At 35.6% G+C, this 11,785-nt stretch overlaps 1 pseudogene; it reads left to right on the top strand.

Annotated features, from left to right (window-relative positions):
* Positions 1–7,296: 7,296 nt before the first annotated feature.
* On the top strand, positions 7,297–8,184 carry LOC141493840 (small ribosomal subunit protein uS2 pseudogene; annotated as a pseudogene).
* The last annotated feature ends 3,601 nt before the right edge of the window (positions 8,185–11,785 follow it).

The following is an 11,785-nucleotide window of genomic DNA, read 5'->3' as shown; positions in this document are numbered from 1 at the left end:
GGACTAGATTTTGGCTAAGGTCTCTTCTAAACTCTTCTTAGAATGAATTTTTCTATGAAACAGACTTATACCAAGAGACAGCCTGGACAGGAGACAAGGATAATTTCCTCACATTTTTGGGGGGTGATCAAAGGCTATTTGATATGGAAGACAGAGGATGATGGTTTTACACTGGTTAACAAAGGTTCTTTTTTACATCCTTTTCACCTGAATGTCAAGAAGCCCACAGTTTTTCATTGCCATATCATATCTCAGTCTGCTTTGTTCCTTCATCCTCTGTAGGGAGCAATTTACCTCCTCTTTCCTTTTGACTACCCTCTAAACTGCCAATGTCCCACTCTCCATCATCAGACTATATTCCCAAACCATTCCCACTAGCATGGTTGCCATGCTTAACATCTTTTTCCCCACTCCAACACAACACTTTTTTATTTTTTTGTCTCAGTTGAAAATTCTTGTTACAGCTCCCTTAACACTAATGCTTTATGAGAAGAAATGGACAATATAAAAAAACTGCAGTAGCAAAATTGAAATAGAAAAAACTATAGGAGATGGAAAAATGTGTGGGGGCAATTGAGTCAAATGACAAAAACCAAAATGGGAGAATGTGTCCATTAGGGTCTACTATTTCAGAGGACATTCTGGGTGTCAAGTCTCCCATTCTAGTCTTGTTGGCAAGAAAGATGAAGCTTGCTCTCGGGGACCTGGGTGGGCAGTTTCCAGCAGCTTCTCTGTGGGAGGAAAATGGGAAACAGCTGTCTTCAGTCTGAAGCGAACATCAGGCTAATAACAAGAATTAGTCTTAGGGACTGTAGACAGTAGGATAAAAGAAAGGTTCAGTTCCCTTTCTTCAGAGCTTAGCAGTCCTTTTCTGTTAATATAATGGGAAAATATGATGACAGGTATGCAGGAACCAGGATTTACATAGAGCCATGCAGCAGTTTTCAGAAGTTTAAAACACCAGGGGAATTTGATGTATTCCCTTGTCAATACTGAATTGGTAATTTAGAGAAATAAATAGCTTATACATTTTAAATGAACCAGAGAAACAGAATCTGTGATCTTTTCTCTCTAGTGAGATCATGAATTCTGTCAACATGCAGTTTTCCCTCTTTTTAAAAAAAATCACACAATTTCCATACAGAAAAACATAATCAAGATTTTTATGATTTTAACTTTACATTTTTCATTTTTCTCAGCACATAATTGTTACTTACATTCTTATGCAGAGCTGAGCTTTACCCCACGACTGCAATGATATTTTCCATTCAATACAATTCATAGAGGAATGGTTATTCATAAGGATAGTGGGGAAAATAACCCTACAATATCCTGCTCTTAAGGGGAAAAAAATGAAAACAAAAGCAGGAGAGCTCTGTATATGGTACTTATAATGCACATGTAGATAATAATGAAAATACTGGTTGAAAATTCAGGATATAAAGGGTATGATTTCTTAAATGAAAGCACTCTGTTAAACTAACCTCTCTCTTGACTATATTTTATTGTTAGTTAAGATTAAGACCACAGAAGACTAATCCTATAATAAATATGTAGAAAGTGGAATCTCATTATAGAAACCTGCAATGACTTTTACTTGGAGACTTTCAGTTCTGAGTCTGCTGGAGTCATTTAGCATATTCCTCATGCAGATCAGAACAGGAAATGATTTTTGATGACTCTGTTTAGGTAAGATAGCAATTACAACTTTTGTACTTGAAAAGGATCCAGTAACAGGTGTGGGTGCTTTCTTAATAGTTTAAAATAATGAGATTGGCTATATGGAGCAATATAAAGTCTTCAACAAAATATTTGTCAGCAGTAGAATGTCCCAGAGTGTTCTATATTACTGCAGAATCGTTGTTTTACCATGGAGCTATTACTACCAAAAAACAAAGGAGAAAAAAAGAAATCTCAGAGGAAAAAATCTTTCTAAAAGAACACAAGGAAAAAAAATTGAAAGAAACATCAGGAAATCTACTAAATTTCTTAGTATATATTTGCTCCTTGGGACAGCTAGGTGGCACAGTGGATTGAGCACCAGCCCTGGAGTCAGGAAGGAGTACCTGAGTTCAAATTCCGCCTCAGACCAGATTACTTTAAAATAATTACCTATCTGTGTGGCCTAGGGCAAGCTACTTAATCCCATTTGCCTTGCAAAAACCTAAAAAAAAAGTATAGATTTACTCCAGTGGTTCTCCAGACTCTCATGGGGTACAATGCTCTCCCTTTTGGAGGTAAGGTTTGTTATCTAGAGACTTCAACCCTCATTTTCTGCATGTCCCTTAATATTGGTTCCCTACTGTACATTCTTTGCAAGAAGGGATTGTTATTTTTTGTTTTTATATTCTTAGTATTTAGTATAATGCCTGTTAACTGATTAACAAATCTCTCTTATTGATATTTTATGCCTCAATCCAATATTTATTTGACTTCAAAGTTTTTAATGGGTATATCATATAATATATGTATGTATGTGTGTGTCTATGTGTCTGTGTGTGTGTATGTGTGCGTGTGTGTATGTGTGCATGTGTGTGTGTATTCAGAGAAGTCAGAGAAGGAAGATTTTAACAGTATGTAGGATGTGGGTGGTGGTGGTGGAGGACTGGAAAACATCTTTTAAAGAATGTAGTCTGATCTGAATTTTGAAGGAATTTGGGGAAGTCAGGATATATATATATATATGAGAAAGTGAGGAGGGAGAACATTCCAGTCATGGAGGTAACCAAAGAAATGGCATGAAATCAGAAGGTAGAATGTCTTATGCAAGGATTAGCTAGAGTCCTGTTCATCTGGATCACAACATAAAGGGGAAAAAGGGGAAGAAAATTGGAAAGATTAGAAAGAGACCAGGTTAAAAAGGGTTTTCAATTCCAAGAGGAGGTTTTTCTTTTTAATCCTGGAAATAATAGCAAACCCTCTGGAGTTTATTGAGGTGATGGAGAAGTAACATAGTTGAACCTGTGGTTTAGGAAAATCCCTTTGTTGTCAAGTCCATAATAAGATGGATTAGAATGAAGAGAGAGACAAGAAAGAGAGCCCCAAGCAGAATATTATTTCAGTCATCCAAGCATAAGATGATAAGGGCATGCACTAGAATGGCAGCTGTGTGAACAGAAACAAAGGTATGTAAATAAGAGCTATTTTAAAGGTAGAAATAATAAAATTTGTCAGTGTTTTGAATATGTGAGGGTATATAGAGTGAAGTTGACATGAAGTTTGTGAACTTGAATAACTGAGTGGGTTGGTGGTAACCTCAGTGTTAAAGGGAAATTGATAAGAGCACTTTGGGGAAAAGAAGATGAATTTTGTTTTAAATATCTGGAGCTTGAAATTTTCACAGGACATTAAATTCAAAATCGCCAAAGAGTTGGTGATTCAAAATTCATACAAAAATTGGGACTGGATATGTACATCTGGATCTGCATAAAGATACTAATTAAAACCATAAGGGATGATGAGATCAAGGGAAATGGTATAGAAACAGGAGAAAAAAGAGCCAGGAAAGAATCTTAGGGTATACCTATGGTTAGATGTAATGGTCTGGATGCAAATCTAGCCAAAGAAGTGAGTAATTAAGGAAATTAAAGAATAGATAGAGGTAGAAGATCTAAGAGAAGAGAAATGTCATGAAAACCTAGATACTGTATCACTTTCTAATTCTTAGAATAATGGAATTCAAAGCTTGAGCAGAAATGGTTGCATTACATACCCTATTCTTGAAGATTTTCAGTGTTCCTAAGGCAATCTACTATGCTTTTAGACAGAATTCATTGTTTTGTAATTTTGTAATTTCTTCTTAAATCAAATTGAAATGTTTCTCTCAACAACTTCCAAAATTTTTCCAACTTCTGTTTTTTGGAGTCAAGAAAAAAAACAAGTTAAACCTTTTCACATGAAAACCTTTTTTTAGACTTGAAGACAGCTACCATTCTCCCTCCCTCACCTCCCAAAGCTTTTCTCCACATTATCTTCAATTTCTTCAAATAATAATCATGTGGCATATTGTTGATTCCTCTCTTCATCCTGGCACTCTTTCTCTTGAGAATTTCTAGCTGGTTCATGCTTTTCATGAAAAGTAAAACTGAAACAACATGATTAATATAGAAATATATTTAACATAGTTATTCATGTCTAACTATTTTAGATTACTCATATCAGGGGGAGGTGGGGGAAGAAAATGTGCAACTCAAAAGATTGCAAAAAATGCTGAGAACTATCTTTGCATATAGCTGAAAAAGTAAATATAAAAAACATTTTTTTTAAAAAAGTAAAATTGGAATTGAGCTTAACATTCTAGATATGGAATAGAAAATAGCCATATAGCCCATATTCTGAATACTCCTGTTAATGCAGCTTAAGGCAACTTTTTAAGGTATTATATTCCACTATGGATTCATGCTTACCTTATAGTCCTTTAAAACCCTTAGGCCATTTTCACATAATTTGCTGTTGAATCACATCTCCCCACACAATTGTGATATTTTGAATCTCAGCAAGTAGTACTATATTTATTACACTCCTGCCACTTTTTACCTATGATCTTGGACAAAACACTTATAATGCACCTATTATAATAGTTTCCATAGGCCTCCATAGATGTTAAGAGAGTTGGACTGAATTTCCTCCAAGATTCTATCTCTAAATATTGTGATCCTAAGATCCCTATTCCTATTTCAGTATCTAAAAGAACCTGTGGTTTTACATTCATAAATATTATCCCATTTGGTAAAGATGAAAATCCATTTATGATTTCTCATTTTTTATCATTTTTAACAAGTTCTCTATTAAATCTTCCACAGAAGAGTTATTTAATATCCTGAAAATCTTCTACTATGTCTTTTTACAAATAATAGGCTTATCAGTTTGGGAAAGGACTACATTTCCCATGATGTGTCTATCACAAATATTCATTGGAAAATAATCAACAGCCTTTTGATACAAATCTACTATGTGACAGGAACTCTTCTATGCACTGGGAATACCATGATGCCCATGTGTCTATCACAAGTATTCACTGGAAAATAATCAATCAACAACTTTTTGATACAAATTTACTATGTGACAGGAACTCTTCTATGCAACTGGGAATATGAATAGAAAGACAAAAAAGAGGTGATACTCTCAAAGAACTTGGACTTCATGACCTGGGAAATTTTATATACTGGAGAGAAGGTTGCTTAGAAAAAGGTGAGGGACTTTCGGGAAACTGGAGAAAAACTAAATTCTCTTCTGGTTTTCTGACTATATAGAGCAGAGAGATGATTAGGGCAATTTGTAGATATTTACTTATTTCAAGTGAGCATTAATATTTGAGATAAAACAGAGAGCAGAATGGAAATATTGGTGACCAAGAAAACTTGTCATTCATGGAAAACCTAGACATAGATTTATGTCTTTACTGAGCACTTCCATTGCAGAATTCCATTCAAGATTAAGTTCAGGCTTTTCAGGCTTCTATGTTCATACCTTTCCAATCAGAATTGTGAATCTGCAGAGGAGTTTAACCTTCTAAATCACTCTAAGGGCAAAGGAGAAGAAAATTGTTTTTATTTGGAGTTGTTAATAAAATTTTGGCTTTATTGCTTTTTGTTCCATTTGATATTTATTTATTGGTGCTCTTCTTTGCCTGTCTTAATGTTAAGGGAACAACCCAGTATCTAGATACATGTTAACTTCTGAAATTCCCAGTATTTTGAATGAATAGAAGGAAAAGCAAGTGAAGAAGTATTTCTAAGAATTCCATAGAATTTGGACCCACAAATGGCAGAGATTGAGGGAAACTTTTATGTGATATATGTTGACTTATTTGAGGAATAAAACACATGCATTCATGAATTGAGTATACTGATATTTTAGGGACAAACTTCCTGGACTATCTGCAGAAGTTTGTGGCTATGCTACCATGATGATATGAGGCTACCACTATTAAAAGCATTCCATTTAGAGCCTGAAAGAAATGAAAATAGTCTTGTGCCTAGAAATCATTGCAACATTGTGCTTTGGTATTGACTTGAACTATTATGGATATGCACTTATTGGATAATTGGGACTCTATGAAGAGAATAAAAATTAAGAACTACTACTGATTTTGGATATGCCTATGTACTATAATGATTGTACTACTTCAAGTTCTTTATATAATTCAATGGAAAATTTTGCCACGATGTAAGGTTTTGAAGAAGGAAAAAAGGAAGAAAAGTGATATAGTGGGTACATTGTGTGACTTGCATGAAACTGAAAGAGAAGGGGCTTCCCACATACCTAGAGAGTTACCTGGAAATAGAAATAGAAATGGAAAAAGAATGGAAATAGAAATTTAGTTACTAAATTCTTCTAAATTCTGGGTTTCTGAATGAGTGAAAATTCATTGTGGAGAGAGTAAGATGAACTGTGGACAATATATAAGAAGGGGAGGGAGGCATGGTCCAGGTCGATCAGTGACATACTATCAAAAGTGTTAGAAGTTATACCTAAAGGAAAGGCTATAAGTCAGCCAACACTATGAGCACTCAATATGAGCTCTTATGAGCATTTTTGAAAGTCAGGGCATGCTCATCTACTTGGAGAGAACCTTTTGAATCTTGGCTCTGACATTTTAAATATGGAGACTGGGAAGGGACCAGGGCAGGAAAACATAACAAAACAAAATTTAGATGATTCCTAGAGAACTTCCAGGGTACTACTTTTGATATAATATTCATTCTGAAGATGAAGCACACAGAAGTCATAGCATATTGTTGATCCCTAGTACAAAGCTGCTTATATGAAATCCTTAACTACCTCCTAATCCAAGACAGAAAATCTCCAGCTGGTTCTTCAGTTGGAAAACTTTCTTCAGAAAGTAGAAGCAAGAGCAAGAAATAGGGGCTAAATGGATTAGGACAGACTTTCCCGAATGATTAGTAAATGGTACAGAACAAAATATTACAACTCTACCTAATGCTGTGTGAACAACCTAATTATCCTGCTCCATTTGTTTTCTCCCCACCCTCAGGTTACTTCAGGATTGATCAGAGAGACAGAGATGATGTTGAATGATAGAAAATACAACTCAGAAGTGAAAGAAAACGGTCCTAGATATTCCATGAAGAATGTGAGATCAAGTCTACTAAAAATCAGTCCAGGTACAGAACTGATCTGCACTCCATGAAAGCAAAGTCTGTGTTTTGTCTCTTTTTGTACTGCCAGTTTTTAAGAACAGTTAACATATTGCTTTTCCCCGCTGCCCAGGAGAGGGGGTCCATACTGTGTTGTTCATGCTTTCCATCATAACTTTCAAGGGAGACTTTCACAATGTCCTGAGCCCTGGATGTCTTGCAGGTGAAGGAGGAGGATGTCCTCAAATTCCTCGCTTCAGGAACCCATTTGGGTGGCACCAATTTGGACTTCCAGATGGAACAGTATATCTACAAAAGGAAGAGTGACGGCATCTATATCATCAATTTGAAGAGAATTTGGGAAAAGCTTTTGCTGGCAGCTCATGCCATTGTTGCCATTGAAAATCCAGCTGATGTTAGTGTCATCTTATCCAGGAACACTGGCCAGAGAGCTGTTCTGAAATTTGCTGCTGCCACTGGCGCCACACCTATTGCTGGACGCTTCACCCCGGGCACCTTCACTAACCAGATCCAGGCAGTTTTCAGGGAGCCTCGCCTATTGGTGGTCACTGATCCTCGTGCAGATCATCAGCCTTTGACTGAAGCATCATATGTTAACCTTCCAACCATTGCACTGTGAAACACAGACTCCCCACTTCACTATGTGGAAATTGCCATTCCATGTAACAACAAGGGAGCTCACTCAGTGGGTCTGATGTGGTGGATGCTGGATGGAGAAGTCCTGTGGATGCATGGTACCATCTCCTGTGAGCACCCATGGGAGGTCATTCCTGATATTTACTTCTACAGAGATCCAGAGGAGATTGAAAAGGAAGAGCAGGCTGCAGCTGAGAAGGCAGTGACAAAGGAGGAATTTCAGGGTGAATGGACTGCACCTGCCCCAGAATTCACTGCTGCTCAGCCAGAGGTGGCTGATTGGTCTGAGGGCATCCAGGTGCCATCTGAGCCCATTCAGCAGTTCCCTACTGAAGATTGGAGTGCTCAGCTGGCTACTGAGGACTGGTCTGCAGCTCCTACTGCTCAGGCCACTGAATGGGTAAGGACTACCACAGAGTGGTCCTAAGTTTTACCCAGATGCTCTAATAGTGTTGGAAAAATGCTAATAGAAAGTAAACATTGATTTCTTAACAAAAAAAAAACCAGTTCACATATTAAGTGCTTCATAAATGCTTCAAGGGCAAAGAAATTCAGAGCCAGGGATTGGTGATGGCTATTTGGAATGGTATTAGAAGAGTGCTGCCACAGAAAATGCATTATATTTTGTTACAATTGTAGACTGTTATGTTTAGGGCCACTAAAAAGAACTTGATATTAATTTTTCATGAACTGAAGTCCACTGGGCTGATAACAGGAATTGAAAATGGAGGTTTTCCTTAGCTCTGATGGACATTGATGCCTATTCTACTTCCCTTTCTTGCTACTTGCCCCCTTACTGTTCTTTCCGTTGGATACACTACTGTCTGACTTAATGTATATTTGCTGGCCCTGTCCTATGCTTGTAACTCTCTCCCTCCTCACCTCTGCCTTTTGTTTTCCCTGACTACCATTAGCTAATGTCCTACCTTCTACAATAAGCCTCTACCAGTTTTCTTTAATCTTAATGCTCCTCCTCTGAAATAATTTTCAATTTTCCATATATATGATATATAATATGTTTGTATATGTATACATATAATAAATATATATAAATACATGTCTATTATTATATAAATGTATATACATACAAAAGTATGTATAGACAAAATATATCTATCTCTATATAAATTTGTACATATTTATATCTACCCTTTTTATATGGGAACACCAGCAAAATTTTTTGTTTATTTGATTTTTGTTTTTCTTTGTAGCTTCAATGCTTTTCACACTACCTGGCACATAATAGGGGACCAGTTAATACTTATTTACTGTACTTGACACCATGGTAAAAGTGACTATCAAAGATATAGCTTTGCCCACCCATACAGTAGATTCCAAGTGTCTGACAAGCCTTCTCTGGCCTAAATGAGAAGAATTACTCATACTTTAGTTTGTGTCCTAGTGAGTGAATATCAGAGATGACTGTGGTATATTAAGATATAAAGACCCATTACTCACCTCTGGAGGGAGGGTCTAACATTGATATGGACCAAATCCAATTTAAAGACACTCACCAGCTAAACATCCTGACAATGCATGGCTTCTGTGCAGAAACTTTGAAGAAGAAAATGAATCTTGCTGACTGAGGGTATCACAGAAAAAGTAGGTGCCCTAGGTCAAGGCTAGATTCATGAGAAACATGTCATCTATACATACATCTAAGACATTAATAAACCAAACAAGCAAAAAAACCCCATTGATGAAAAAGTACCAAGGACAATTCAATAAAAACTTTTCTAAAGGCTCACACAGATCAATTAATCATTATACGTTGAGTATATTCATTCAACCAGTTCCAAATCCAATAAAATTACCTACATCACTCCATCTCCTTTATAAAGACAATAAAGATGTCATAGAAAATATCTTTCTGAAATCCACAAGAATTAAAATTATGTCCTCATCATTCCCCTGATCTTCTACGCTAGGAACTGGCATAAAATAAGGAAATGAAGTTAGGCTATATCAGGCTATATCAATCAGTGCCTCCCCTTAAAAGTGCTTCATATGGGTAAACCCAATATTTTCTTTCTCCATGCCCAAACCCAAAAAGAAAGCAAAAATCCCTTTAAATTCTTTGATGGGGAAACTAGGTGGCACAGTGGATACAGCAATGGCCCTGGAGTCAGGAGGACCTGAGTTCAAATCCAGCCTCAGACAATTAATAATTACCTAGCTGTGTGACTGTAGGCAAGTCACTTAACCCCATTGCTTTGCAAAAAATAAATAAAATTAATTAATTCTTTGATGGTAAGCTTCATGTTATATGCTATGCATATGATAATAACTCGATAAATATTTGTTACATTAAATTAAGGTGAAGTAGCTGCGGTATAGTAGTCAAAGATTTGGCTATAGAGTAAAGAAGATATGAATTCAAATTCTGGTTATGATACACATTGGTTGTATTAGCCTTTATTAGAAACTTAAATGTAGGATGAAAGAAATGAAGTATTTATTTAGTTATAAAAAATATCAGGTCTCAAAATATATGAAAGACCTATTAGGATGACCAATTTATTCTTTATTAGAAGAAAGTTTAAACTGTAATGTGAAAGACAGTAGAAATTAGAAATGAAGATAGATTGATTTCCAGGTAATGAGGGCTATTTGAGGAATTTAGAAGTTCCTTCTTCAGAAAAGTTTAAAAAAAAGTGAGATTGTCAGCAGTGAATAAAGAATTAAATAATACTGCAGTGAATAAAACACTGAACCTTTAGTCAGGCAGACATGAGTTCAAAACTAACCTTAGATATCGTTAGTCAAGAGCAAACCCCAAAACCAGATTCAGTTTTTTTAAAAAAAATTTGTTTAGTCTTTTTTGAAAAGATGAGAACAGAAAAAAAATTTATGACTTTCTCCAGAATATCTAGAGGTCAGGAAAGGGCATAAGGACATTTTTCAGGTTCACCACACAGAGGCAATAGTTAATTTTTTGGAAAGTCAGTTTGAAATATATATCAGTACTTAAATATACACATTTAATCTAATCTAATATTTAATATAATATTTGAACATTGTCCCATAACAAGATCTGGAAAGATACAAAGCAAGTACTGGGTGAGATCTATGCATTCCTTACAACTCAGGAGCATCTTTGGTTAACCTAAGCTTTAGGATAAGTTTTTGAGTTAAATCATTTCTAGACACAAAAAGCTAAGTTAAAGCAATGTTAATAATAAATAAGGTGTTCTGAACAATATAATGCAATTTCCCCCCATAATATTTACTAGTTTTTGTGATCCTAAGCAAGTCATTAAACCTTTCTGTTCCATTTTCCTCATTTGTAAAATGGGAATGACAATGTTATCTACCTTACAGGGTTGTTATGAAGATCAAATGAGATAATATTTGTAAAACAACATTTTGAAAAGCTGAAAGTGCTCTACAAATGCTAGCTATTATTGTTAGTAAGTAATGGATTTGCTAGAAATAGAGAAGTGTGCTGGGTCATACTTCAGGACTCAATTCTCAAATTTATCTCAAAATCAGTCCAAGACTGATGTATTTTCGGTGTAAAAAATAGAAGGGGATTAATGATGTGAAATGGTCAAAGTAAACTTCCTGTTCGTTGAATCAGACTTCTTTAATCACTCACTCTTGGTGCCCTTTGACCTCTTTCATGTTCAAACAGTCTTGATTGTATTGAATACAAGAGGCATTCCATAACAAAAAAGAGGATTGACAACATGGTCTGTCAGCCACAGTGGCATGGGTCTGTTCTAATTTATCCTGTAATGTGTAATTAACTTGGAAATCATTAATTAAAAAAGTAATTACTGCTAGTGATAAATGACCACAGATTAATAAAGACAAATTTCTGTTTGACTACAATAAAGGGTACACAAAGATATTGGAAATGGTCTCGTCAAGTTTACAAAATTCCTAATGAATTTTCTTTGGCTTTTACTTGGCTTGAAATTGTTGCACTGGTTTTTAAATTGAATATTATGACATATGGGAGTGCAGTTAAATCCCCCAGCTTTCTCTCAAGCAATGAATTACTAATGTTATAGTGTTGGCAAAGA

This window comes from Macrotis lagotis, chromosome 7 (genome assembly GCF_037893015.1).
Source record: "Macrotis lagotis isolate mMagLag1 chromosome 7, bilby.v1.9.chrom.fasta, whole genome shotgun sequence".
Taxonomy (NCBI): Eukaryota; Metazoa; Chordata; class Mammalia; order Peramelemorphia; family Peramelidae; genus Macrotis; species Macrotis lagotis.
Note: the sequence above shows the minus strand (reverse complement) of the source record. Positions and strands in the feature narration are given on the sequence as shown.